Here is a 26,502-nt window from a genome sequence, read left to right on the forward strand (position 1 = left end):
AGAGCAATCCATCAAAACAAAGCTACCTGCAGCATCCAGCTGTCTTTCTATTCAAAGATTTAGGATAATTAACTAAACTAGGTAATATACGAGATCAAAAGCATTATGGGGCTGTTACAGTCTAAACAATGCAGTTTGTACTTTATACAACTAAGTTTGTTATTGTTACATTTATGATATAAAAAAATCTGTGAGATAACTGTTTGGCTTTAATTTTTAAAGGATGATGGAGAGAAGGGAGGGTAAAATTACAGGAGTCAAACAAATCCCCAGTGCTGCAGTACGTAAGGTTACCAAAAAGGACTTTATTTGTTAACACATCTGGATGTACCAAAACATGCAGAGGAATGCATTTTCATCATCTCAGCTGCTGCAATTGTGAACCACAAAACGAGAAACACCTTCAACTTGAGAAAGATGTGCTGTGCTTCCATCTTGAGATTGACTTTCTCCTTTTTTTTCAAGGAGGAAAGAGTCTTGTTGCTGGTGATTTCCACAGACTCTTTTGGGATCTGCTCTGATGGGGAGTTTCCAAAATGCAACATCTTTGAATGAGAGGCATTTCTGGTTTGGACTCTCTCTTCCCATCTTATATCAATATTCATGCTGAAGGTCAGTTGTTCCTGGTCCCCCAGCTTAGCTTGCAGCAGGCCAGAGATCAGATTCCTTCCTCAAGGAAAGGCACATCAGGTAACTGGTATATTCCTGCCATCACCAGGCTCATCTTCATCTTCCACAAAGCAGAGTACCAGCAGGAGGCATCCGGAAGAAACCTATGGGTTGACAAAGCTCTTCTGCAACAACCTCCTTCACCATCCCTTGAAGTACTCATCAACCCTAAAGACACCCCCCAAGTCATATAGAAATAGAACTTAGGGATATGGCTTAAGTTCTTGTCAGTGTTAATGGTTGGACTCTATGATCTTGAAGGTCTTTTCTAATAGAGGTAATTCTGTGATTAGCACCCTGGCACAGGGTTGGGGCCCACCCTAATCAGGCACAGGTGGGCTTGACACAAGCTCACACCCACTACCTGGCAATTAGTGGCATCTGGTTGCCTCATTTCACTACAGCTGATGGGAATCTTCCCAAAACCACCGAGTTCCTCCTCATGATCTACAATAACAAACGGCAGCGCCACCAGAAATAGGACATCAGCTAAATAGCAACCACTTCCACAAGTTCCTCATAACCCCTGTCTTGTCCTGCTCACCTTCTCCTTCCACACAGGTTATGACCGCCATCGCTTCTGGCACCTGAAATACCAGGAAACACAGAATTACTGTTCTGCTTGTGAGATTGAGCCTCCTCGTTATCATCCCATCTCACCCCCAGCGCTATTCCGGCTTCAAAGGTGGCACATGCAGCACCTGCAAAAACAAAAGGAAACACTTAACCGAGTCGACATAAAATCTCTGGATGAGGCAGCCCGCAACCATCTCGCCTTCTCTGACCACTCCTCAATGCATGGCTTTTTGTGGCACTTGCAAAAGTCAAGAAAAGCATATGCCAAGATACTGCCTCAAACAACAGGCAGCCCACTGTGATGTCTACCTCCCACTTGCTCCTTTACCTTGGCCCCTTGCCCATCTGCCTGCCATCTTTGCAGGGTATCAAAATGAGGTTTGGAGGAACCAAAACCTCTGGATTCAAGACCTAAGAATACAGGGAACAAGTCCCATTCTAAGAAAATCCACAATTTGAGATGCTTACGCAGTTAGGAAGAACATGTCAAAAGACAACCTTTGAGAAAGCTACAATACACAAGACTGTTCCATGTTGTGAATCTGTTATGCAAGACAAAGCATCACTGAATGTGTTGACAAGTTGTTTCAGAGCCTAGGGATGGTGCCAAAGGTGAGCCCAACGAGGACAGAAAGGCCATAGGAAGCTTTAAGACAACAAAGAGAAAGAGCAGAGACTACACACCACCACACACAAAGGCTGGAGCTGCCCTGCCCATGTTCGCATCATGTTGGAATCTAACCTGGTCCCTTCACCTGACCAAAGGGGGCTGCTCCTGGACAGCCTTCTCACCTCCACTGCCTTCCAAACCCCTCCCTGCAATTCTCAACTTTCCCCCTCCCTGCCCAGGCCTTCCCCACACCTGGTTCCTCTTATTTTTCAGAGGGCTGGGCACCTGAAGCCGAACTGTGTCTAAGAATATAACATTAACTCAAATCAAAGGTTACTTTTAGCATTCAGAATCAGCAGGTGGATGAGTCAAAATCGAGATAGCTGACTGACTGATAGCTATTGCTGGTGTAAATGGGTTACAGGGCAGAACTGGAAGTATTTGTTACCACATCCAAGACAGAAAAGATATTAAAGAACATTCCTAACAACATAGAATCCCTTAGCTGTAGTATTGCAAACCTCTCTACATAGTATGTAATGAGAACAACTGTTAACAGCTACACAGAGAACACTTAAGGATACTTGAGCATACTGGAAAGCAATTCTCTTCAGGGAACAAAAACCAACAAAATCAACAGCTTTTAAGATTTTAAGAAAACTGAATCTTTAAGCATGAAGTTGAAACAGAAGATACCCATGCCCTTATGTGAATCTTTGCAATATGTAATATCCAAAAGTCAACCTGATAAAAAAAAATTACATGAAGGTTTTTTAATGGATAACTAACTGTAATACTTTGTAGTATCAGCAAAGTCTCACAGTACTCCTGTCTTACCAGAGACACACAAAAAAAGGCATTGTGATATACATAATAATAAAAGAGAAGTTATGACTGAATAACACATCTGATGAAACACAAAGAATTCTGACCCCATGATTTTCTGATGGTTCTTCCCCTCAAAACAATTACTTCATTTTTCAAGAAGCAGAGTTGTCCAGCCTCAACAGCTAAACTCGACAAGCATTTTTGCCTCCTGGGGTTTTCCAGGGGTTATTCTGACTACTGATAAAGCATGTAGTGTTACAAAATTAAGTCAAATAAACTGAACCAAACAGAGAGCATTAATCTGGGCAAATTACTTCCAACAATTAGAAAATCATGGCTGTAGCAAAGTCAAGCAAGAGTTTCATTAGATTACAGAAAAACAATGCCATATAGAATCTCATTTCTCTTAGACCTCTCTTCGAAAAGGTTTTTGTTCTACTGTGATACAATTTAGAAAGTATTTCCTAGATCTTTGGTAGATGCCTATGGCCTCCTGTTAAGTTACAGATGTACCTGCTGCCTCCAGTGTTTCCAGCTACACTGACCCTCCCTTCTCTTTGGCATGCACATGGAAAATACATCTATTCTACTAAAAATTGCTCCCTTATTTTACAAATATCAGATATACATACAACCCTTGTTTAGGTAGCCCTTAGTTTTTCCTAAAGTGAACATGCTTTAGTTACTTTGTAAGTGAATTTCAGGCAATATTTCAGTTTCCATTATTTAGCATCAAAAAGCTTTCCCCCCAGTGAATCCATAGTGAAGCAAAGACTTAAAAAAAAAAACCAACAACCTCTTATATACTATCTGTCTCTATTATCTATGCCACCACAACCACAGTAAATTAAAATTTTGGCATATCAGTATAGACTCTGGTCATAATCACACATAATATTTATCTTATATTAGAAAATGCTTTGAGATACGTGTACAGGAAGTCTCTGTAGGACAACACCCTTGAGTAACTATGTATTTCTCTGCTGAGTTTCTCTTAATTACAAAGGACAGAGAGTTAAACAGGTACATACTTCCCCGTTAGGTCCCCTTGATCTCTGAATGCATAATCCCAAACTGGGTATCAACGTGAAAGCTTGTAATACCAAGCACCATATTGTTAAGTCAGTCCTCCTCCTGTCTTTTTGTGTCATTTAAATACAGCAAAACTACCAAGCATTGCCAGTTGTGCTTTGTGGCCTTGGACAAGGCTCCCTGATCGCCCTATGTGAAGAAAAAGAAGAAAGTATGCAGTATGACAGACACAAGTTTACAAAAAGTGAACAGTCCTCAAGTCCTAGACATAGTATCAAAATCACCTTTTAAAAAGCATTACTATTGGTGAACACATCAGTCCCTACAGAGGAAAAAGCTTGTGGATTTATCACAATACTTTTAGTAAATGCTCAACTCCATCCGCCAGTAAGCAATATCCCTGAACTTGCAGTCTGAGGAAAAACAACTGTTAACGACAGCATTTTTAATTCTGATCACCAGAAAGTTTGTACTGGATTTTGAAGACAGAAACAAAGCTTTCATTGAGGCAATTTTGGAGAGTGTCTTATTCATGACAGAAGGAAGAAAGGAAGATAATCTGACATTTTGCAGGCATGCAAATCTCACTGAATAGCAGTGCAAGAGCACTTCTCTGAAATATTATCCGTAGTAAATTGCCTGCACACAGTCTATTCACAGATGTCTTTGCTCTGCCAATCTCAAGTAGCTATTCTTTCAGTAGTTTAAGAGTAAATACACACTTGTGACTCATCCAGATATCACTGACTGCATTCAAGTGTCTATCATACAAAAACACCCTTGAGTTCAATGAGGCACTGCTGGGCACAGAAATTTTTTAGTTCTTAAAGGTCATTAAATGACAGCTTCATTTCACTGCTCTATGCTGAGGATATTTTCCATGAAAAACTCTAGTGTTACTCAAGAGTGTGGTACAGAACCAGCCCTCAGAGCTATAGAAGTATACTTTTAAGTCAGCAAACACTGCTCAAAACCAGCTGCCTCAAAGAATTCACTAGACTTCACCACTGTTCCTTCAGACCAACTCCATAGGAAATCACAGCTCTCAATTGAAAATGAGAGCTGTTTATTGATAGGTCAACTGTTCCAGTTCTGACTGACTTGTTAGAACATCTAGAAATAATTTTAAAAGGTGGTTCTAGCATGGCAAAACCAAATACACGTCCTACATTCACTTAGAATTAAGTGAGCCTGAAGCAAAGTGACCGGAGTAAGAAGAATACGTCTTAGGCAGTGTCTTCAGGATCTGGAGGTCTTTGCTTAAGCTTCAAATGCCTTTTTTTTTTTTTTTAAGGTTTCTTGATCCGTTATTGTCCAGTGTGTTGAGAAAGATGTTTCTTTGTGTAAAAGTGTATTAATATGTCCTCCCATGTTGTCCTCAGTGGGATATCTCTTACATGTTAAGGGGCTTTTGTAAAATACAGTTGAGAATCTTTGACTAAATGTTAAAAAAAAGAAGAAATTGTGGAAACCTGTGTTTCATCATCCAGTTTGTACTGAAAATTACTAAATTTCATGCTTGAGCATGACAAAGAAATAAACAGCCTTCAATGACTGGAGAAAAGTGGGCCAACCATCACATGTCAAGATTATGGCTCACTGCAAGCAGAAAGTATGGTTTGGGGCACAGGCAGTGACTGAAGCCAAGTTTCATTTTTAATAACTGGCTTGCTGAATGTGGCTGGTGAGTAAAAGGTCATTGGAATCTTCTGAGTTTCTGCTTAGGATCATAGGAAAATTCAGGTGTAAAGGATGTAGGCTGCTGCACAAAGAGGGGTCCAAACTAAGGTCACTTAAGTTACTTGGGGCTTGTGTAAAGCAATTCAGGAAATGCATTGCTAAATTAATCTCTAAATGAAAATTCTAAATGAAAATAAAGGGGCAAATTATCCCTTTTCCCTTAATTCCACCACACACAGTGCTTAAAAGTCTGTAGGGAACTAACCTTAGAAGTTCATTTCCAGATGTCATTTGTGACCTGTATTAATTTATTTGGTTCAAACTATGTACAATTTCTTGTCAAGAAAGTCTTATGTATTAACAGGAAATCCAACTTAAAACTGGAGGGGCGGGATACCTCACAATAATCTCATGCTGACAAATTGGGAAAGTTCTCTTGTCTCCAAGGTGGGTTTTTTGTGATAATAAAGTACTGCTTAATATGATTTTTTAATTTACCACATGCTTTAGAGAGCACCATGGAAGTACAACAAAAAATTGGAGATTTACATTTGTGACAGATGTTGCTTTAAAGTGCAGCCCTTTGAGGAAATAATAAGAATTCTGCTTTTTCACACCAGTATGCTGTAGTAGAATGTTTTGGAAACAATTAGCAGGGTGAGACCCTGCCAACTTTGTACTAATTCTCTTCTGACAAGCATCCCAAAGACTGCAGTTTCAGAGCATGAATGAGAAAGACTGAAACACGTGAGGGACGTACTGAATTGTCTCAGGATGTGGAAGCAGGGATTTGTCCTTCTCAGCTTATTTTTTGCACTCTGCATTGCTGTTCCAATACATATAATTATTGCTAAGAGGTTTTCTTTGGAATAAAATTTATTTGTACAGAAGGAAACTGCTTTCTGCTCTAACTCCCATCAGTAGGACTGTTCCTTTCTTGATGCTCCTGTAGCTTAAGGTATTAATAAGCAGAGAATTATAGAAACTGAACTGGAAAAACTGTTAAACTTCCAACTCACAGGTTTTGGAATACTCTATCTTCACATTCACTGTAAATAAGTCAAAGCAATGAAGGCTAAGTGAAACAGCAAATTCTATGGCCAAATTGGAAATGAAGGTCCTTCCTATTTATTAAAAAAAAAATAAAATTAAGTGATCACTGATCACACTGCATCTCTTCCATGAGTTGTTATTTCAGCATCAGGTGAGGGACAATTGGTCAATTTGCCAAACCATGTGCTAGAGAGTTTGTGGGAATCTCAGTAGTTAGTAGGTTTTTTGGCCAGGTATTTAAATCTGGCAGTTAAATGGATAACTCTTGGGCAGTGGATAATGAACATGGAGAAGAGATGGCTCATATCTCATACTGATTCCTGTTATCTGGAAAAAAAACACTGCACTGATTTCACCTCTGGCATGAATGGAAACACTTCTATAGAGAATAATGCAGTAACCAAACAGCTGAGCTTCTCCTCTCTTGTGAGCTGAGTTGATTCTGCACAAGAACTTTCACTGTACTACTCTTCTGTAGCCTTATTTTTCTTTGTACCAATTTATACTTTAACCTTTCATGGTACACTCTGGCAATGGAATACCTATTATACCTCCATTTGCTTGGTTTAATCACCTCCCTGTCAATTTAGATAAGAGGATGTATTTCTCTGCACTGTAAGAATTACAGAAATAATCACTCCTCACTTCTAGCTTCGCTGTGTTCACTGAATTAACTAATCTGTCTTCCAGTTCTGATCATCCTTGTTATCATTCCTGTACAGATTTCCTTGTTACATTCTTTTTAAGATGGGCCACCCATTATTATTGCACAGAATGTTCAAGACAAGGACATATGAGGAACTACAAATACCTAAAACCTAAAATTGACAATAGGACTAATGTCACTGTGTAGGCTTGGCTTCCACAGGTATTCAATACATCTGCTGCATGAGAACTGGCTCCAGTTTTATTTATGAAATGCCAAAAACTGAAGAACTGCTTCCTACAGTTTTTAGTCATCTATGGTAGGGTTACAGAAAGCAATGGGACATCAGTAGCTCAATGTGTGCTTCTGGGGAGTATGTACTGATAAACTATTGTTTCCATTGCTAACTGCACCTATAAGCATCTATTTATCCATCATTTCTTTTAGGGGCTTATGACAAAGAAGCAATGTGACTGGCAGAATAAATCTTGAGCACTGTAATGAAAATACAGCTCTTTTCATTGCAAGTTTTGTCAAAAGTTGATCAAAGAAATTCATTTAACTTGTACACAGAGCTCAGAATATGAAGATCAGCATGCTGGCTAATCCCAAACTACTGACTAAGTTTAAACAAGCTTGGATATTTTTCTGGAGGTCTGCTTAAACGTGGTGTACCAGATCAGCTTCAGCAGAAAGCAAATAAACAACTAAATTGCTTTTTCTAATCAATAGGTCTGAACCTAGGCCAGCAAGTGCTCAGTTTGTTAAAAGTGTGTGGTTTTAAACTAATGGCCACAAGCAACCAGTCAGCTCATACAGAATAGTACTTAAGAGCATAATAAAAAGACCCTTAATATGTCCCAAACTGCAATAAGTTTAGTCTATTAATTCACACAACCAATGCAGAATACCACAACAGTATTAGCATAGCCTCTGGAAAAGCTTATCTTATATGCACAATGGTGACCTGCTCTGATAGTTATTTTTGGCAAGTCATATCTAATCTATAGTCTGACATTAGTAAATTGACTTGCAGCTTATAAACAAAAGCTGGAGTTTGGCTACAGTTCTGCACAAGCATGCCTTAATTTTTAAAGGTTGGCAAAGACTTAATAGCAACATGTTTAACCAAGACACTTCCAGTATTCTTCTAGGATCCATACTTGTATAATGATCAAGGAATCTCCAGTTTTAGGTCTAGCCCCCACACTGAAACTAGCCTGTGGCACAATCTGTCACAGGAGAAAAATCAAAATAAACTCATGCTTTGTTTGTCAATTCCATTTAATGGTCTACACTGTCCCACCAACAGTGACCACCAAGGGACAAAGCAACGGAAATGCACTGCAGAGACTGACAGAAGTGCACCCACTGGGTTGCTGTAATTTGTGTGCAACTAGTGGCAAATCTACAGAGCCAGAGCCACAATCTGCAACTGATGCACACCTATTGTGTACCACTTCAATATAGATAGACCCCAGGCATGTTGCAAATGCCTCCTCTTTCACTAAACACACCTGTTGTTGGACCACAGTGCCTCTAAGCCTGCTCTTGCCATGATCCCTACTTCCTACTCTTAAAACTAGTGTTAAACCAGTTTTGCCCAAACCCAGACATCTTACATCTTCTTATAAATTTTTGTCATAATTCACCCACCACCTTCTCTAAGTAGTGACAGAGCTCTTACAGCTATTTTCTACAATTTAACCTTCCAAACATTCCAGCAGGAAAGCCAGAGGTCTCCCACAAAGCTAGTTTTCTAAACTCAAGTTGCTGACTTCTTCCTCTCCAAAGGGAGATGAAATTTACTGGCTGCAGTTTATACCCAAGTATTCTAGTTGTTATAAAGGTCAAAAAGTTTCCAAGAAGCTATGATAATAAAAAAGCTCACCTTTGCCATCAATATCCTTTCAAGGCTGGAAAATGAAAACCTGGACCTAATGCCTTCCTCTCTGAGGGCTCTCTAGATGCAAATCTGTCATCCACAGCTTCCTTCTGTCCTGAACTTGCCTCAAATGGTTTTTCCACTTCGTTTTTGAAGAACAAATACAGTCATCTCCAGGTATGCTTGCCCTTTATGGGTGCAGCAATAGGGTGCAACTAGAGCTCTTCAGTAGTTTGGCAAGGATTTAAAAGCACATGGCTTAAGTATTATCTCACTCATATATGCAGGTGAAGTGGAAATACCAGCATGGCATTATTCCTCAGCAAAAATCTGCTAGCAGCCATAACAGGCCTTAGAAGATACAGACACAGAACAGGGGACTAACAATACCTGGGAAAGAAACTATGATAGGATCACTTCTGAAAGCCTGGTCAGGGAAGCACAAACAAAGGACATCTTTGTTCTAAGGGGTCTTTTTCTTTAAGTGTTAGTATACTGCCTAGACTAGCTCACTGTGGTAGATTTCTATGAGCCTTATATGGTTTGTTCTGAAAATGGTTCTTTTAATGACTTCACAGATTTTTTCCATCCTATAATCACATAAAAAAACATTTTCACATAATTGTCTTCATTAATTAAAATAATCTGTGCACACAAGGAATATCTTTGAACAGGCTTTTCTCTGAGAATCTTCCTATGTTGATATCAGTAGGTGTATTATATCCTAGTCTGCTGTAGAATACAGAGTACCTTGCTTAGTACCTTACATTGGGTTGTTGCCTTGTACTTGAATAAAATGGGTTTTAATTAAGAAAATGCTGGTCTGAGGTTGATTTTACACCCTTTCTGAAAAACACAAAAGAGGTTTAAACAAGACTGGTAAGGTAACCAGACCCTGACAGACTAGACAGAATTCCCCCTCTTCCTCACTTTTCAGAATGGTGAAAGGAAACTCAAACTCTTCTGCTTATTTGGCAACTAACGTGAAGAATATTTCTGCCTGCACTTAGCAACACTGAATCAGAGTTGTCAGTACAAAATCAGTTTATAGAGCTTACCTAGGTACTCCAAGCTCTATTCAAGTTTTAACCTGCATTCTGAACTTTTAGAAATCTTCAGGGAAGATCTCTACAATTTCCCTTTGGTGAACCCTTCAAAGAGCAGCACCTTGCTCATTTTTAAAAAAATAAATTTAGAGGAGAGACAGACTGGGGTTTTCTGCTTCATGACAGGAAAGATATCTGTACTATCTGGATACAAAAATGAGAAAATAATAATTTTCCATCTCTAATAATAATTCATATGGAAAGGATTTTCAAATTGTGATCTTAATTTGTACACCTATTGAAAAGCATAAATGTATTATTGATGTAGAAATGGGTAAAATGTCCAAAATCTGAACTGCCATGTGAAATCATAGTTTCTCATAAAGTATGGCTTAGAGTTAAAGCACAGAAATTAAGATTTGATGTTGTTTCAGTTCAATAGAAAGACATTAACTGTGGATCCTGAATATATTCCATACCTATCTGAAAAATTCTTGCTTCATTAAAAATCAAAGAATAGTAAAAGGAAATAGGTAGTAAAACAGTTTTATGGCAGGAGCCTAGAACTTCTCATGGTGATTAGCTCAATACATAGACTTAAAAAACAAAACCAAAAACCAAACAAATAAACAAACAAAAAAGACCAAGACTCATTAAATAAAGAAGAATGACATTTTCTACACTCATCAAAACATACCAGCATTTTTAGGCTCTCATGAAGACATCCAGACCTCATCTTAATTAGATATGGTAGTTTAAAACCTAAGAAATGGAGCTGGGAGCAGTGACTATGGAATTGTCTATTAGAAGAAATGATACAGATAGGCTTTGAAATACATCATCCCAATGCAAGTTTCTGTAGTTGTGAACAAAAAGTCAGTTTCATAGGCTGGTATTCCACTTGACTGCCTCACTTCTCAGTTTAAGGGATGTGGCCTCAGGCCACAGTCATGACAGTGAGCTGTATGTAACATTGGTGCTACAAAGAGGATAGAATTCTCCTAGGTACTGAGAAAAAGAAATCCCATATGAATACACACATGAAGTAGAAATGGGAAGTTTACCACATGAGTCTCAAGCGCTACCTTTTGTAAGACCTTTACCAGGTAATTGAAACCTTATGCAAAGGTTCACATAAGGTTTATCAAAGCATAGGTAAAAGCAATTGTCTGCTTACCTACAAGAAACCTTTCTGATTGTCCATCTGTCAGGAGAATGATTCTCTGTGACTCTCAGGCTGACTCTTAGCTGATTACAAGAAGCTGCACATGTGCATAATGAGCTATTAAAAGGTATCTCCTCACTGGAGAACAAAGCACTATGCTCACAGACTGTTTTGTACTCTGGCAAGCTCAGTCATCTGTGAAATGGCATTTAAGGGTAGTTTGGGTTGGTTTTTTTTTTAAATCTAGAAGAGTAATTGGGTGAGCATGACCCATGAGACTGCAAGCTTCCCATCACCGTAAGACTGAAATATACTTAGCAGCTACCATGAGAGGAAACTGGAGATAACTTGGCACTCTGCTGTAGTAGCAACACAACTTGCTTTTGAACTGCAGAACTGGCTTAAAAGAGACAAACTGCTTTGCTCTACACTACTGGAGGGCAGGGAGCAGAAATTCAGATGACAATTACACAATATTTGTCATTTTAAAATAAATAAGTACATTCTTTTTCGTTTGGCTAAACTGCAGCAAAAGGAGTGGAAAGATACAAAAACTGCTTGCAAATAAAAATTTGTAACAGGGGAAACTGTAAGCAGTTCAACAACTAAAGAGGTACTGAAGGAAAATCAATGAGGCAACTGAACATGGGCGACCTGCAAGTGATGAACACGTAGCTGACAAAACACTCAATAAGTGTTACATGGAGATTATCTAAATATTGACATTTGATTTTAAAGGGTGATGAGGAAGATCCATATTCTCTTTCTACTAATATCCATCTCATTTCTACCTCTCCTCTTTCTTAATTTTATTCAGATGAAATTCTAAAAAATCAGTGCTCTGCATAAATTCCAGAAGCAACTTGTGCCAGTGTAAAAGGAGACACATAGCATCTGAATCAATGCAAGGGAGCTTGATCAAACTTTCAGTGACATGGTTGTTCTACAAATGCTCGCTTTCTCCTTTCAGATCTGGAAAGTTGCAGACTGATGTTTCTCTGGATTTTTTAATGCTGTAATCCTTTTCTCCTAGGATCTACACCCCAGTAGTTCTGGGAAACTTGTGACCTCTGCATTTTTAATTAGAACTCTTAACTTTTTCCATAGCAACATATTTTGATGTTGCAAATACAGAATCTGTCAAATCAAACAACTTCTGGTCACATGAAGTCCAAATAGACACAAATGCCAAGCAGCAACAGGATGTATGATATGAAAGAGTTAACAGAAAAACGAAATAGATGACAAAAGAGAGACAGAAGCCTCTACTACATGGCATGCTGCACAGGATTTAGATGAATACTTCTTAAAGCTAAATAAGACAGAAAAAACCAGAATGGCTTGGAGTGAGAGAAACAAAATTTCCAGGATTCTGCCTTCCCATGTATAGATCATTCAAGGGTATGCCTGCAGCCAACAAGTGTCTTGTCTCAGTGGCTTAGTGAGAGAAGCTGAAGCTGACACTGCTTTTACAACAATAACAGCATTCACTCACTTGCTGTTTGTACTTTTCCCACCCGTTTCCATAGATCCTGGCTGCCTCATGGGTCCTAAGGATGCCATAACCCTAACCAGTCTTATAAACCTAGAGGGTGAAATGATCTGTCTCTTGTCTTAAGCAGAGAATCTAGGAGAATGTCTATGTGGCTTTACCAGCAAAGTTGCTGAAAAAAGTTTCAAGATTCAGGGGTACCTGGCCTTTCCCAGCCCTCTTCAACCAGAATCAGCCTGCAATCTGCTCTGTAGAAGTTCAGAAACCTCCTCCAGGGACACTCTCTTTATTCCACCTAGCCACTCACCAGTCCAAATAGACAGGAAAACCAGAAATACAAAAGTGAGTTTAAAAAAAATGTATGACACTAAGCAAGGGTTTCAACCAGAGAGAGGCTAATTATACCCATACTGTTTGCTGGGAAAAATTCCTGGTTTGCACAGTCTCATTTTTTATGCAAGTCACCACACATAAAAGTAAAATTGGTAAATGTAGGAGAATTCGGCAACAAACTAAAAATTAGATATTAAAAATAACCAACTGTGGTACACTTGCTTTTTTTTAGTTCAATTGAATGGTTGTTGGGTTATAATTAGCCTTTTATAACTGAAACCTTTGAAACCATCTGTCTATCCAGTTTTTGCAACTGTTTCTCACTCCCCTCACAGGTTCTGCTCAGGGAATATGTAGAGAGATTTTGCACCACCTAGTGAGCCACTGATGCTGCATCAGCAAGAGAAGCAGCAACTGCCAAGCCTATAGTGAACGGTTAATATGCACTCACAGCACAAAAAGTGTTCAGGTAGAGAAACAGCAGTGTGCTGGACTAGATTTGGGGTGCTGGAAAGGCTTACAGCAAATTACTGGTGGAAAAAAATACAGCCACATTTTCATCCAGCCTTTACTGGGAAACAGTATTAGTCTGCATGTAATTAAATGCAAAGCTATCCTGACTGAGATATTTGGAGAACAAAATCTTAAAACTACTGGGCCTAAACAGATTCACTGTTTCTAGCATTTCCTTTCTCATTACTGTAGTTCAAACCACTGTTGCCAGTGGAAGTGTGAAGCATTTGTAAGTAAAGGTTACTGCAGCTTAATGGAGTTTGCCTCATGGTGAACTGGAAGCTCACTTCTCTGCCATGAAGCCTAATGACAGTCATGCTATCTACTTCACTAAGGTAAAATCAGACCCCGTACTCTGAAAACAGCAATATTTTGTGTGGTTCTGACTACAAACTTAACGTCCTCAGCTTTCACAATCCACTTTGCAAAGGGAGGTCTTTGGACAAGTACTCAGTTCTGTATGTGTCAAACAATCCTTGCTACATTTAGAGACTTTTTACCACTCTGTAAACTGTTCCACTTAGATGTAAGCAGATAAAAACTTTGTTCTGTTATTTGTATGCACAAACCAAAAATTGCAACAGACCACTGTATGCCCCTAGCAGAGCAGGGTGGGGATAAATTGTGGCCATTTCCATCACATCAATTTCATGAGATTTTTTTTATATGTATCATTTTATGTCAGCATTTTGCAAAGTAATTCCAAGACATAGCCTGAAAACCTGATACATGACCACTTACATCCAAACAGGTAAGTCGTCTTACACAGTATGGAAGGACTGAAGAGGAAAAAGACCAGCCTTCTAAAGGATGTTGCATAACTAATGCAGGCTCCAGCATGATAAAAGAAAGCATGAGACAAGTTGTCTATGGAAGCACTTATAGTGTCAGTCAAATCCAGTCTTCCCACTGCAGAAGCTACAACAGAAACAGGCACAGTCTGGTTTTGCAATGTGATGCATTTTGACTGTGATGGTGCCACAGCGAACATTCACTCTTGTGTCAGCTTTGTAAAGCTTTAAAACTGAATTATCTGCCTTTCCTGTTCCTGTTTCCTGTTCTATAGTAGCTTCCAGTGTGGCCTACTGGCTTTAACAATCACCGTAACCCACCACTTCTCTATAGGCACTAATTAACACCCCCTTGGATAGTTTTACAATGCAAAACTAAAATCTGAGGAAAAGTAAATGCTTATGAAGTCCACAACAAGAATAAATTATAATGAAACACTTTAGTTTTTTCTCATTCCATTCTAGTGAGGACAACATGATTCCAGGAATGCATTCTCTCCACAAATTTCAATGTCACTGAAATCCTAATCTTTAGAAAAACTGTAAGACGAACTTTGACTGTATAGACCTTTAAATAAAAATAGCATTTTTGCTAATGTATCCTTTCCAAGAGCCTGCTTCTCCCTAGTAAGTTTCCCATCCCAATACTGTATGTTTTTCCAGCTGGCAATTGACACTGCCCATGAGCCTTTATTTGCAATGTTATTTAATACATTCCCATCAGAAATCTATTTTTACTATTCAATTTCAGTGTTGTCTTGAAGTGTCTTGCATTTAATGTTCACATTTTAATTTGCATTTTTTCCCATAGTATAAGTACATAAAGATTCAAACAACAGTTCTGAAAGAATCCAGGCTTGTTTGCTGAGAGAAAAAAAACATACAGAATGAAATACTGCTTTGCTTTATATAAAATGAGAAAAAAAACAAACCTTTGTTTCAGACAGCTATACCGGAGGTAACCATTACAGCACCATCACAATGAGACATATGCATTTAAATGTATAGGTATGGAAAAACAGCATGCTGTTATCATCAGAAATGATAGGATGGAAATTATCAAACTATTGTCCCGTTCTATAGAACAATCTCTTACAATTGGCCCTTCGAGAGACGTGTGAATGTGCCGTTTTTCCATGAAACTGGCATTTCCTGGCCTAGATTATATACTGTGGTTAAGCTTATGCCACCTAGTTTTCCCTTAATGTTTCAATAGCATGCTTACAACAACATCACCCATCACACACAGTCCTGTGTTTTGCTGTCACAGTCCCAGAGTGACACAGGAGAAACCTTCAGGCTCCCACCTGGAGGAAACCCCAGCTTGCTGTAGTACTCAGGACCATCCTTTATGTCACGGGCATTTGAGTTCAGTGCTCTCATAACTCCTTCTAGATTTTCATACACAACTCAGAACAATTTTTAGTCTGTGGTGCTGCCACATTCTCAGGTGGAATGGATTCCATCTTGCTAGCTGTTCTTTCATTTACACTTCAAATACCCTTTGCTCATGAAACTGTAATTGGCATTTTGTCATTATTCCTCACAGCTCACAATAGCAAGGGCTGATCTACAGTATTTGAAGAGTAGATACATTTGCATATGAGTGCTCAAGACATATATGCCACTGCTGCATTACAGCAGGATGTAAAGTTCCTTTCTGCTGCAGTCTACTAAATAAGTATATTCTGTCCCTTCAAATGGAGGGACAGTATATTCTGTCTCAGTCACATGGACTGAGAAAATTTTTATTCACACACAACCAGCACAAAAATACCGTGACCTCTTTAACGATCTTCAAGCCAATACTTTCTGCTGAATTGGAAAAAAAGCTCATGTGGCTACAGAAATAATGTTTGTGTTTTATCAGTGTTCCTCCCGCCAAAGGCTGGATTATCTATTTCACATCCATTTAAACACAGCAAGGTTATAACAGGGCAGACAGCAATCTGGACTTTATTGGCTGGGAAAACAGACCTCATAAATCTTATCTGATACATCTGTCCTTTCGCCTGTCTGCATATATGCCCATGCATCGAGTTGGCCATGTGCCTGCTCAGTGGTAGATCAGCTTCTGTGGCTACTGCACAGAGGATTTTCCATTTCCCCCCCTTCTGTTACAAAAACAAATATATTGAAAGAAGTGCACAAGGGAAGACATGTTTATGGTAGCTTGTAGGCGCTTAAAAGAGACAATGTGCTGTTAGGATGAACAGTCAGGAAGTAATTCAAACTAGCTAGACCAATGTTGATTATACCTATCCACTTCTGTAGGCAGACCCTGATACTAGTGTCATTGGTATGCTTTGAATGCACAGAAGTTATGAATGGAGTACATTACTACATAATCTTGCAGGCCATCTCAAATCCCAAATACCTGACAGCTCCCACTTCAACAGCTAAAGGCTGCTAGATACCATGTGGACCCTGGTAAAACAATGAACTTTCAAGATCAAGTTTCAAGTAGGGAATGAAGGATCAGAACTGTGGAACTATAATATCATGAGCGTGATATAGCAATTATTCCAGGTACCCGGATTTCTTAAATTGCGTCTACTAGAGTGAAATGTTTGATTGTTTATCACCAAAGAGACATGAAGTCTGATTCTAAGCAGCACAGTTCAGGTACATACTAGCATGTTTTTTGAAGGGAGTAACCAGAAATCATTTTTTTCTTCCAGTGTTCTGGCCATTCTATGATTTAGGCGTATCCATACACAATTGTTTTACATCAGTAAACCAACTTAATATAACTAGTGAATCCAAGAAGGGGAAAAAAAAGAGCACATTTTGCTTATTGCCTTGTAAAAATGAAGGCTATCAACCTACTTAAATAAAAGCCCCCATACCAATAGGCACTTTTTTAAACAGTTTGTTTTAGTTCATTAACATATTCTCTTCTTTCTGTTAACTTCCACTGGTCTTTAGGAGTCTTGATGTGAAACATGAGAGGTGTTGCTGTTATGCTGTTAACTAGAAAAGTGGCAGTATATGGTAGAATTAAGAAAAAATCAAAACCTAAATATCATGATTCTAGGATGCTTCTTCTTTTCACTAGACACACAGGTAGTTTTATCATTTACAAACACGACTGCTCCAAATTTCTTCCTTAGTTGATAGATGCATATGTAACAGCAGTACATTACATACCTAGGAAGCCTGGCATCTGTACTTATTTATGCTTGTTTCAGGCAGTTACCTTCCTAGTGGGACAGCAGAGGATTAAAAAACAGCTTAGCTTCCATACTCTGGATGGATTTGGCAGTCCAGCTGCTTAGAAGAAAGAAAGTAAGAAAGTTTTTGCTACTGATCCAATTTTCTGCTATGAACTATGGGGATGCTGCAGTTTGATCTGATTTTACAATGACACCACCTCCCAACAGTTCTCCTAGTAGTTCAGGGTAAGATAAGAAGATCATGGGAACTGCAGCTGATAGAATAATCCACCCATTGATTTTTTTTCTCCCTGCTTACTCCCTGTGTTTTAATTGAATTTTGTGGTTCAGTATTGGTTTCAGTCTGCTTTCTGAGTCAACTAAAGTACAAAGTAAAGCAATGGGAAAAATCAAATTCTTGAATTTTGTCCAAATGGAATTGGACAGAAATAGACTCCAAGGTTCTCATTGCAAATTTGACTCTGGAATGAAGATTGTGTTGTTGGGTTTTTTTTTTGTTCTGGTTTGGGTTTTTCTCTTTTTCACTCAGCTCTTCCTTGCAATAAGGGCAGTGTAAAAAGGAGAATGCTGGGAAAGAGAAATTTTCTTGTTCCCAGCAAGCAGGTTAAAAACTTAAGGGAGCTGGTGGTTTTGAAGAACTCACTTTTGACACAGAAGTCACAGAAGAAACTTAGCAGAGTGGGACAAGTTGCCATCAGTCACCTCTTACATAAATGCTCTCTTTGCCAGTTGTGCTAGAACTTGGTTTGCAGTCTCTCATCAATGCACTATGTAAATGTTAATAATTTAAACACTAGACAATTAAAGGCAGTAAAACATTAAATACAATTCTAAAAGAAAGGGAGACATTTAAAGATAGAGATGAACAGTTCACTTCCAACTCCAGGACTGGGAAGATCTTGAAATGCCCTGCCTTCCTATGCTTTCCCAAGAAATGTCTTTATAGCACAATAAAGACAGAAAACCTCACAGAGCACAGAGAGTTTTTGTTTGCTGAGCACTACATGACTGCATTATATAAAGCTGCTGCTAGCAGTATCAAAATATATTAAGTTTAACTAAGACAATGTGTTTCAGAAGAATTTGCTTTATTTGGAGCTGGAATGTCCCCATAAAAAGGCATGATCTGTACAAGACTGAACTGTCCAATGATCTGCAAACACTGCACATTGTGTCCTGGAGTAAACCCTGCTTTCTTCAAACCCAAATTGGTTTGGATTCCTCCTGTGCATGCAGAGCACATTTTCAACTATTGCTACATGTGCATGTCTTAAAACTGCACTTTTATTTGTATAGTTTACTTTCAGAGATGTTACTTTTACTTTGGGTATTCCAAAACTGCTGACAATGCCACAGGGCCCCTTCATGGTACACCTTGGAGGATGTCTGTGTGAAAGTGTCCCTGAAAAGCATGGCTGCTCCCACTTTCAAGGCTTGATCTGCTATCCTGGTTTAGCAAAAAAACAAGTGCTTTTCCCCCCAAGATTCTTCCTCTTCCTTCTAACCTGCTGAAAATACTCTTCATTATATAGATCTGTGCAGCATACAAAAACATAACTCAGCATCCCCAAATTTTTAATGTCTCCCTGTGCCAACACAGACTTGTGTTTACTAGCACCCTCCAGCTTTCCCTGAGCACTTCTCTCCCTGTTCCACCTGTCTTCTCATCACTACTTCACCTCTTCTGGGCAGCATCCCACATTTCTAGTAAAGCTGTTTCACTATGTCACCTTAAAGCTTTTTATTCCCCTGTTACTTCTTGTGGTCCCACATCAGCATACCAGACAAGAAAGTCCAAAACACATGAAAGTGATTCAGTTCAGAGCTTAAATGCTAATAAAAGCTGAGGAATTTTAATTTTGCAGTCTCTGAGAACATCTATCCAGCAATATAGAGATGAAAATCATGGTGAAGATGAGAGACAATGTCAGTATTCCTGACAGAAAAAACAATGCAACAGGGTTACAGTCCTACACAGGGCTGACTCCATGACTAGTTTTCCTCAAAGCAAAACTGAAAAGCTGTGCCCTTGTTCGGTTTTCAGCTTAGACTGCTTCTCCCACACAGAACTATGCCTTTTATTGCAGAGCAACTCAACATAAGCACTCCCACACTGGCTCAATCCAAAGGTAGTTCTGGCCTGGAGCTTTCTCACCAACAGCATCCAGAAGATGTGTAGAAAACAAGTGCAAGAAGCAAGGCAAGTGCAGAGCAATTCACTTTCTGATATACTCTCATAGTATACTGCCTTTTTTAGTAGTAAAGACAAGTTGTAACATTGGCAGGGAGTCCCAACTTTTTTACACTTTCACCAGCTCTATTGTTGTTACACAATACAGAGCTCAGGTCCTGGAAGACAAGTATGATATGAAATATTTTTAGAGCATTGTTTCAAATGCAATCATTTGCACTTCTTTTTAGCCTTCTCCCAAACCCTCTTTAAGATCACCAAAGACAAAAAGACACTGGAAACAGAGATGGAAAAGAGTAAGTCCATCCTTTGAGTCTTCTGGCATCAGGGCAGGATCCCTCCGATAAAGCACATTCTTCAAGCTATTTAAAAACGTCACACCCTCAACAGTCAAAAATATCTCAGTCCAACTTTTATTTTAAGGCTATGCACCATTAAATCTTTGGCACAGTGCTCATCATACCTGTGATATTCCAAGCTGCTTGCTATTCAGGGCCACTGAAGCCTCCCTTAAAGACAAGTACAACATGCTGCCTTGTGAGCATTTCCTGTAGGTCTGTAGGTATCTGTAGACAGATACCATACTCAATGAGGCTGTGCCTTTAGGAAGACCTGCTACTATATATGAGAAGAGTCAGCACTGCAAGCCTGAAAGAAAAAACTCTGATATGACTACATGTCACTTGTCAACTAACATGGCAAAAAGGATCAGATTATAATACTCATCCTCTGTGGATATAAACTCTCTTAAGCAGTTGCCAGCTCCCAAAGGTCATGAGCAAAGCATAGCTGTAGTGGCAAACTAGTCTCATTATCAAAGAGCACTTTATGCACATGTGATGAATCCAGACTTTGACAAGGAGACATAGTTTATATTAGACCATGGCAGAAGGGCACTAAAGAGTAAGAGGAGAAGACAAGAGGCTCATTTCATACATCTGAGCAGAGGGGAACCATTCTGTGCCAGAGTCCTTACTCCTCTCTGGTCCCAGATTCTTTGCAACTGGCTGAGAAGCAATGCTGATTTCTCAGGGAACCTGCAAATTAAAATCTTCCTATTCTGCAAACAGGGGACCACACCTGCTCTCATTTCATGGCAACTGCACCACTAAAAGTGCTAACACCTCCCCCAAAAAATACCACTGACAGACTCTGTGAACCTTAGAGTGACCAACACTATCACAACATTGGTAGCACATAACCAGTTAAAAAAAACCCCAACCTCAAAACAGGGGAAGCATGCATTTTACTAGCTCTTGAAATGTCTTCTTTCTGGATATGAATATGAAAGGCACATATGTGGGCTCCCTATAAAACTACAACAAAGCAAATTTGCCCACAGAGAGAGAACTCGTACAAAAGTCTACAGCTAGCAAACTCTTACTGACAAACTCTTCATGGCTTCCAGGAAGAATTCAGACTTCAGCCCTGGTCTGGTTCAGTACAAAAAGGCACATAATGGGGAAAACCTTTGCAACTACTGAGCAGAGTAACTTACAACTTCCTATGTTCTCACAGAAGCACGTGGAATAAACATCTGAGTGTTGATTTTCAAAACTGATAGTTCCCTTAATACTTTAAAGAGCAGATAAATTCTAATCTGACTCTGTCAACTAATAGCTGAGCAGTAATAAAAAAGGTATTCCAACAGAAGTGAAGCCATTATGTATTCCAGAAATACTTTTAGTTACTGTATCTTTCCAAACAATTACCAGGTAAAATCTCTGCCGAGTATGAGAAGTAATATATCACTGCCATTAGAATTATATTCTCTAACAGCACTTGAAAAATCAAAAGATATTTTGCTTTTAGTAACCTCAGGCTTTCAAGATGTTTTTATTTACAGTAAAATGCTTTTTTTCCTACTGTGCACCATATAACTAAGCAAAAGAGAAAGAATTAGTGAAAATCACTTACGTAATTCACCATGAATTAACATTTCTAGTCATCACTTGCTTTGAACTGCATTGTATTGGAAATGTGTATGTATGGATCAATTTTCCTAAACAGGCAAGCTACATTCTGCATGTGTTATTGACTCAACATGTAGCAGAAATAGTTAAGAAAATACTTACAGGAGACTGAGTCCTACAGTAAATCAGTAATGAACTTGTTTGTCTGACCTACTTATTCATGACCCATAAGGGAGCCTCTGCTTTTTTCTAGTAACTTCTGCCATACACAGTACTATAAAGCGATGCTACACAAAGCAACAAAGCAGACCACTTAATCCCTGTATCAAGTTTTTGATTGCTTGTAACTATAAACAAGATGAAATTTTGCATTGTGATGATTCCCTCCAAACTCCTGATTAATGTCTACTTAGCCAAACATGGGCAAGCTTCCTCCAGTTGTGTATTAAGAGAAAGGTTTTAGGATCTCTTTACATTCAATTTAGTCTTAGGAAGAGAGTTCTCAAATTAACACAAAATAGCTACTATATTCTACATTATGGAAATTTTAAAACCTGGAAATTATAAATATTCCTTTAGGTAAAAGAGATGCTGTCTTACACTCCGAATGCCTCATTTGAGATGCTTAAAACACTGTGCTTCCTCCAGCTTTCGTGTGCTGAGTATAAAAAGGCTGAGAGGATCAGCCCAGCAGTGAGAACAGACAGCCCTAGTCAGGAGAGGACAAAAAACATGTTACCTGTAGTCATCACTCTCAACAGTGGTTATCTTTGTTTTGGCCTGATTGCCTTTTTTTCCCTGAAAGATACTAGAGCAGTACATGGCAGTACTCAAGCACACACTGGGCTGATTTACTCCTAGGGGAAACTGGAGATATTGTTAAAGGAAGTCCATATGAGAGATCATGGCAGACTTGAAATAATTATAGTAGAGGCAGAAAAATTACTGGGTGCAAATCCAGTAGATTTAGAGCACCAGGATTCATTAGCTTTGTCCACACAGAACTTGCCTTTATGCAGCTGCTTCTCTGATTACAAAGCACATCTTTTCCTTTCTCAGTCTTAACAGTCCCAAGTCCTTCACCTTGTATGCAACGTCCTGCCAGAGCAAGAAATTCTTCAGCTCACAGAGGATAAAAGTTAAGGAATCATGCATGTACCATGATTTTTCTCTTTATATTTGTATTTCAGACCATTGCTAAAAGAAAATAATACATGACTCAGCCTGTGCAATGCTATCAGCCACTCAGCTCAGACTCCAGTAGTCCACGTGGGATCAGGCATTCTTCTGTGCACTGCTAGCTTGCCTGGAGGGTCACACCTACCCAAAAGCTAGAAATGGTGTTTGTTTGGGTTACAGAGAAACAGAAGAAAAGCTACTGCTTTTCCCCAGGTATTGCTGCACCTTTGTTGCTTGCTTGTGTCAGCCTGCTGGTGTAAACTCAAGTGGTACAAGAATAAGGTACAAGAGAAATAAATGCTGTGATACACATTAAGTATAAACATTGTATATTATTGGTTATTTTGCCCAAACAACCTTTTGTGACTATAGTTTAAAGGAAAAAAAAGGTAACTCTTGCAAAGAAAACAATTGTAAAGATGCTAAAGACAAGGGTGCACGAACTTTTAAGTAGAGAGAAAAAAAGTTTATCTTTTTAATAAATTTGTTTTGATGCTCTTTGATACAGTCACAATGGACTATAATGCTCTTTCAAGTTTTACAGCATTAAGTCTTAATCTGACAATATTCTAATGAAACGAGACAAATACTCAGCACAAGAATAGCCTGGCATTTCTGCAATGAAATATGAAGCTAAGGCCAAATCTCGAGGTCAATTTTTACAGGCAAAACATTCAGAAACTCTGTTGGCTGGTTGTGTAAATTAAGACATCGCATTTTGGCTTCAGACTGCTATCATGTGTGGAAAGCATTTTTCTCTTAAAAAAACAAAGCAATATGCATAATCCTGACAAACTGGGCAAGGCAGTCTGAGCCCCTGCATCAAGCCATTTATGCTGCGATTTCACTAAGGATATTTCAGGCAATTTCAAATGCACACCACTTCCAAGAGACAAGCTGAGAACTCATGCCACTGTTACATTTAGCTCTGCAGTAAAGAAATGTAAAGTTTGTCTACTAGTTTTATTTAAATATGAAGATATCCTTGATATCCATGTGGCAAATCAGCAAGGTTATTATCTCAAAGCTACTTTGCCTTCTTGCTCTGTGCCTTTAGGTAGTACCCTCCACACTTTCCTTTCCCAAAGGATTTTAAGAAGTCTCTACAGACGACTGCCCTCTTCTGGATGGAATTAAATGATGCTTGATTATTTCCACGCAGACAAGATGCAATGTTCTGCTTTTATATGGTGGGCTATTTATTTTTTTTTTCCTTCTGTCTCTGTAATCACAAAAGTTACCCTCTGCCAGAATGAGACCTATGGCATTCTAAGGGGCTGCTTCACAATTCTCTACATAGTGAGCAAATATTCCTTAGAGCAGAGTTTCTAATCTAACTTGTCCTTTTTAAATAACTGGTTATATATTTCCCTTTAGCATTTCTCTTCTGTGTTTCCCAGTGCTTAAAACACTGTATTGTTTCCTTGTTAGGTACTTAACCCTTCTCCACAAACAAATGGAAAAATTCCCATCTCTCTCTGTTACTCAAGGTAAGCATGTTAAACACAGAATATTATGGCTGGAAGCATTCTTACATAATCTTTTCCTCTGCCCCAAGTTAGGGTCAAATATTTCTTCGCTACTCCAGATCAGTCTTTGGCTGACCCCTGTTAAAGATAGCTGATAATGGGGACTGTACAGTTTCGCAGGGAACTCAGTCTGCTGCTTCACCAGTTAACTGTTAGTATTCCTATAGGTTTGCTTATAGACTCATGATAAAGGGCTCTGGAGATTATTGTCAAAAGGACTCGTTCATCAGGGAGCTTGCTTTCTGTGAGCTCTCATCTGTAAAATGAGCGCAAGGATTAAAATGCAAAGTAGAAAGGCTACAGAAAAAAATTACCCTTAAAGAGGGTTTCAGTACAACCAGAAAGCTGGTTTTTCTCATTATTATGCATGCATAGTCATACAACCACACCAAACTTTCACTACACATCTGTGCATCACTGCATGGACTAGGCACCAAGCCAAAGGCTGAATTCCTACGAGTCCGTGCAGCTCCCACACGTTTGCAGCACTAGGACCCAGAGGGAGCTGAATTTCTGTGAGTCAGTGCAGCTCGCTGAGCCCTGAGAACAGTGAATGAGGCTGAAAAAGCAGGGGGAATGTGAATGGCTCTTCTGGCTTGGGAAAGTGTCCACAGTCTGGGGTGCTACAGACTACAAAACAGCTTGGACAGCCCTCCGGATTGCCTGCACCTCTGGCATCCCGTGACACTGCTCTGAGGTGAGTGACCCCACAAGAGTCAGTTTTCTCAAAACAAATAATGCGGCTGTTGCACCAGTTGTGGAAGTTTGGTATCTTCAAAATTAGCCAGTGTTCTCGCTGTACAGTCATTTTTGCTGTCTTGAGGAGGAATGGAAGAGATGCCTTTGAAACACGGAATGCTCACTGCTTAAAAATAGCATTTGCAAGAAAAGCGTGGTCCGGTGAAACTGAACACAACATCGACTAGTGCAAGGTTAAACTACATACACATCTGGAAGGTGTTCATAAAGTATTTGTGTTCAATCTTAAAGCTTGAAAAACATCTTTAGTAAGAACAGCTTAATCTTAGAAACGTAAGTATTCTCATTCTTTTTATCCATGTATATGAGAACTTTTTATTTGCATCATACAGCAGTTAAACCTATATGAAAATCCTTTACTGTCTTTGCTCTGAATATTAATGCTTACTTAACTTTTTTTTTTCTTTCCTCCTATGGTGATTATACTCTAGATAAAAAATTTATTTATTTCTTTGCTTTCCAGTAAAACAAAGCATGACTGGCCCAAGGGTGAAACCTTTTAACTATAGGCAGAGCAGTAGCTCATTAAAGACTGTGTATCCACTAGGATTTCCGCTTGGAAAACCTTACTATCTCCCTGCTGCCCACCTCTTAGTGACAAGATGAAACTGACAATGTTTATTGATTTATTGGGGTGATAACACTTTTATCTGATACACTACACAGGGACAAGAACAGGGACCCCAGTCATGGAGAGAGAAGGAATAAGGAATTTGTCTGCTAAGAACAAAAAGTATTTGTGCTTGTTTTCTTCATTTTAAATTCTCTTTACGTGCTCAAGAAGTTTTAGGAAAACAGTGAAAGTGAGCATGCCTGTCAGGCTGGTTTTTCCAAGCTGTCACAACTTCAAAGTTGCATTATAAATGTTAGATAATTTATGGGTGTTTTCATGTATTACAGTATTCCAATAAAGTCTTTTTGGCACTTCTTTGCTAAGGCAAAAGAAAATGTGACAATTACCTGCAAAAAGATATAAAAAGAAGCTAACTTGCCTGTATGTTCACAGTGCAGACACTTCTAACCTCTTTCACATATAACAGAAAAAAGGCTTCTTAAAGTAACTCTGACAGCTACCATCTCAGACATTGGTTTAAAACTCAGAAGTTACAGTATTTTCTGCCCTTTCACTAAGAGGTTACAGTGATGGAATGAAGAAGCAAATAAACTAGACTGTATGCATGAGCAGCTATGATTTGGGCTTTAAATGTATTAGTAATTACATATATGAATAATGTTTTAACAAATCTCAGCTAAGTCTGGAGAGAAGCCTTCCTGAAGAATCAGTGTGGTAGAGTGAGTAGTGGTTTCAGATCTAAAGGGATCTGTTTGTCTCACAGTAAGGTAGTAAAGAAATTAACTGTTGTTTTCTGTTTCTCACACTCTTAGCTAAGCTGTGTCCATTTTCTCAATCATTGTTATCTTTTCAGATGTCTACA

At 38.9% G+C, this 26,502-nt stretch overlaps 1 long non-coding RNA gene across 1 annotated transcript in view; it reads right to left on the bottom strand.

Annotated features, from left to right (window-relative positions):
* Positions 1-303: 303 nt before the first annotated feature.
* The window catches only part of LOC115599731, an 88,673-nt gene continuing 62,474 nt past the window's right edge, over positions 304-26,502 (bottom strand). Inside the window, exons 2-3 of the long non-coding RNA XR_003988600.1 lie at positions 1,214-1,256; positions 304-773 (exon numbers count right to left, since the gene is read on the bottom strand). This is a non-coding gene — a long non-coding RNA (uncharacterized LOC115599731). The remainder of the gene's footprint in view (positions 774-1,213; positions 1,257-26,502) is intronic.

This window comes from Calypte anna, chromosome 26, assembly GCF_003957555.1.
Source record: "Calypte anna isolate BGI_N300 chromosome 26, bCalAnn1_v1.p, whole genome shotgun sequence".
Classification (NCBI taxonomy): Eukaryota; Metazoa; Chordata; class Aves; order Apodiformes; family Trochilidae; genus Calypte; species Calypte anna.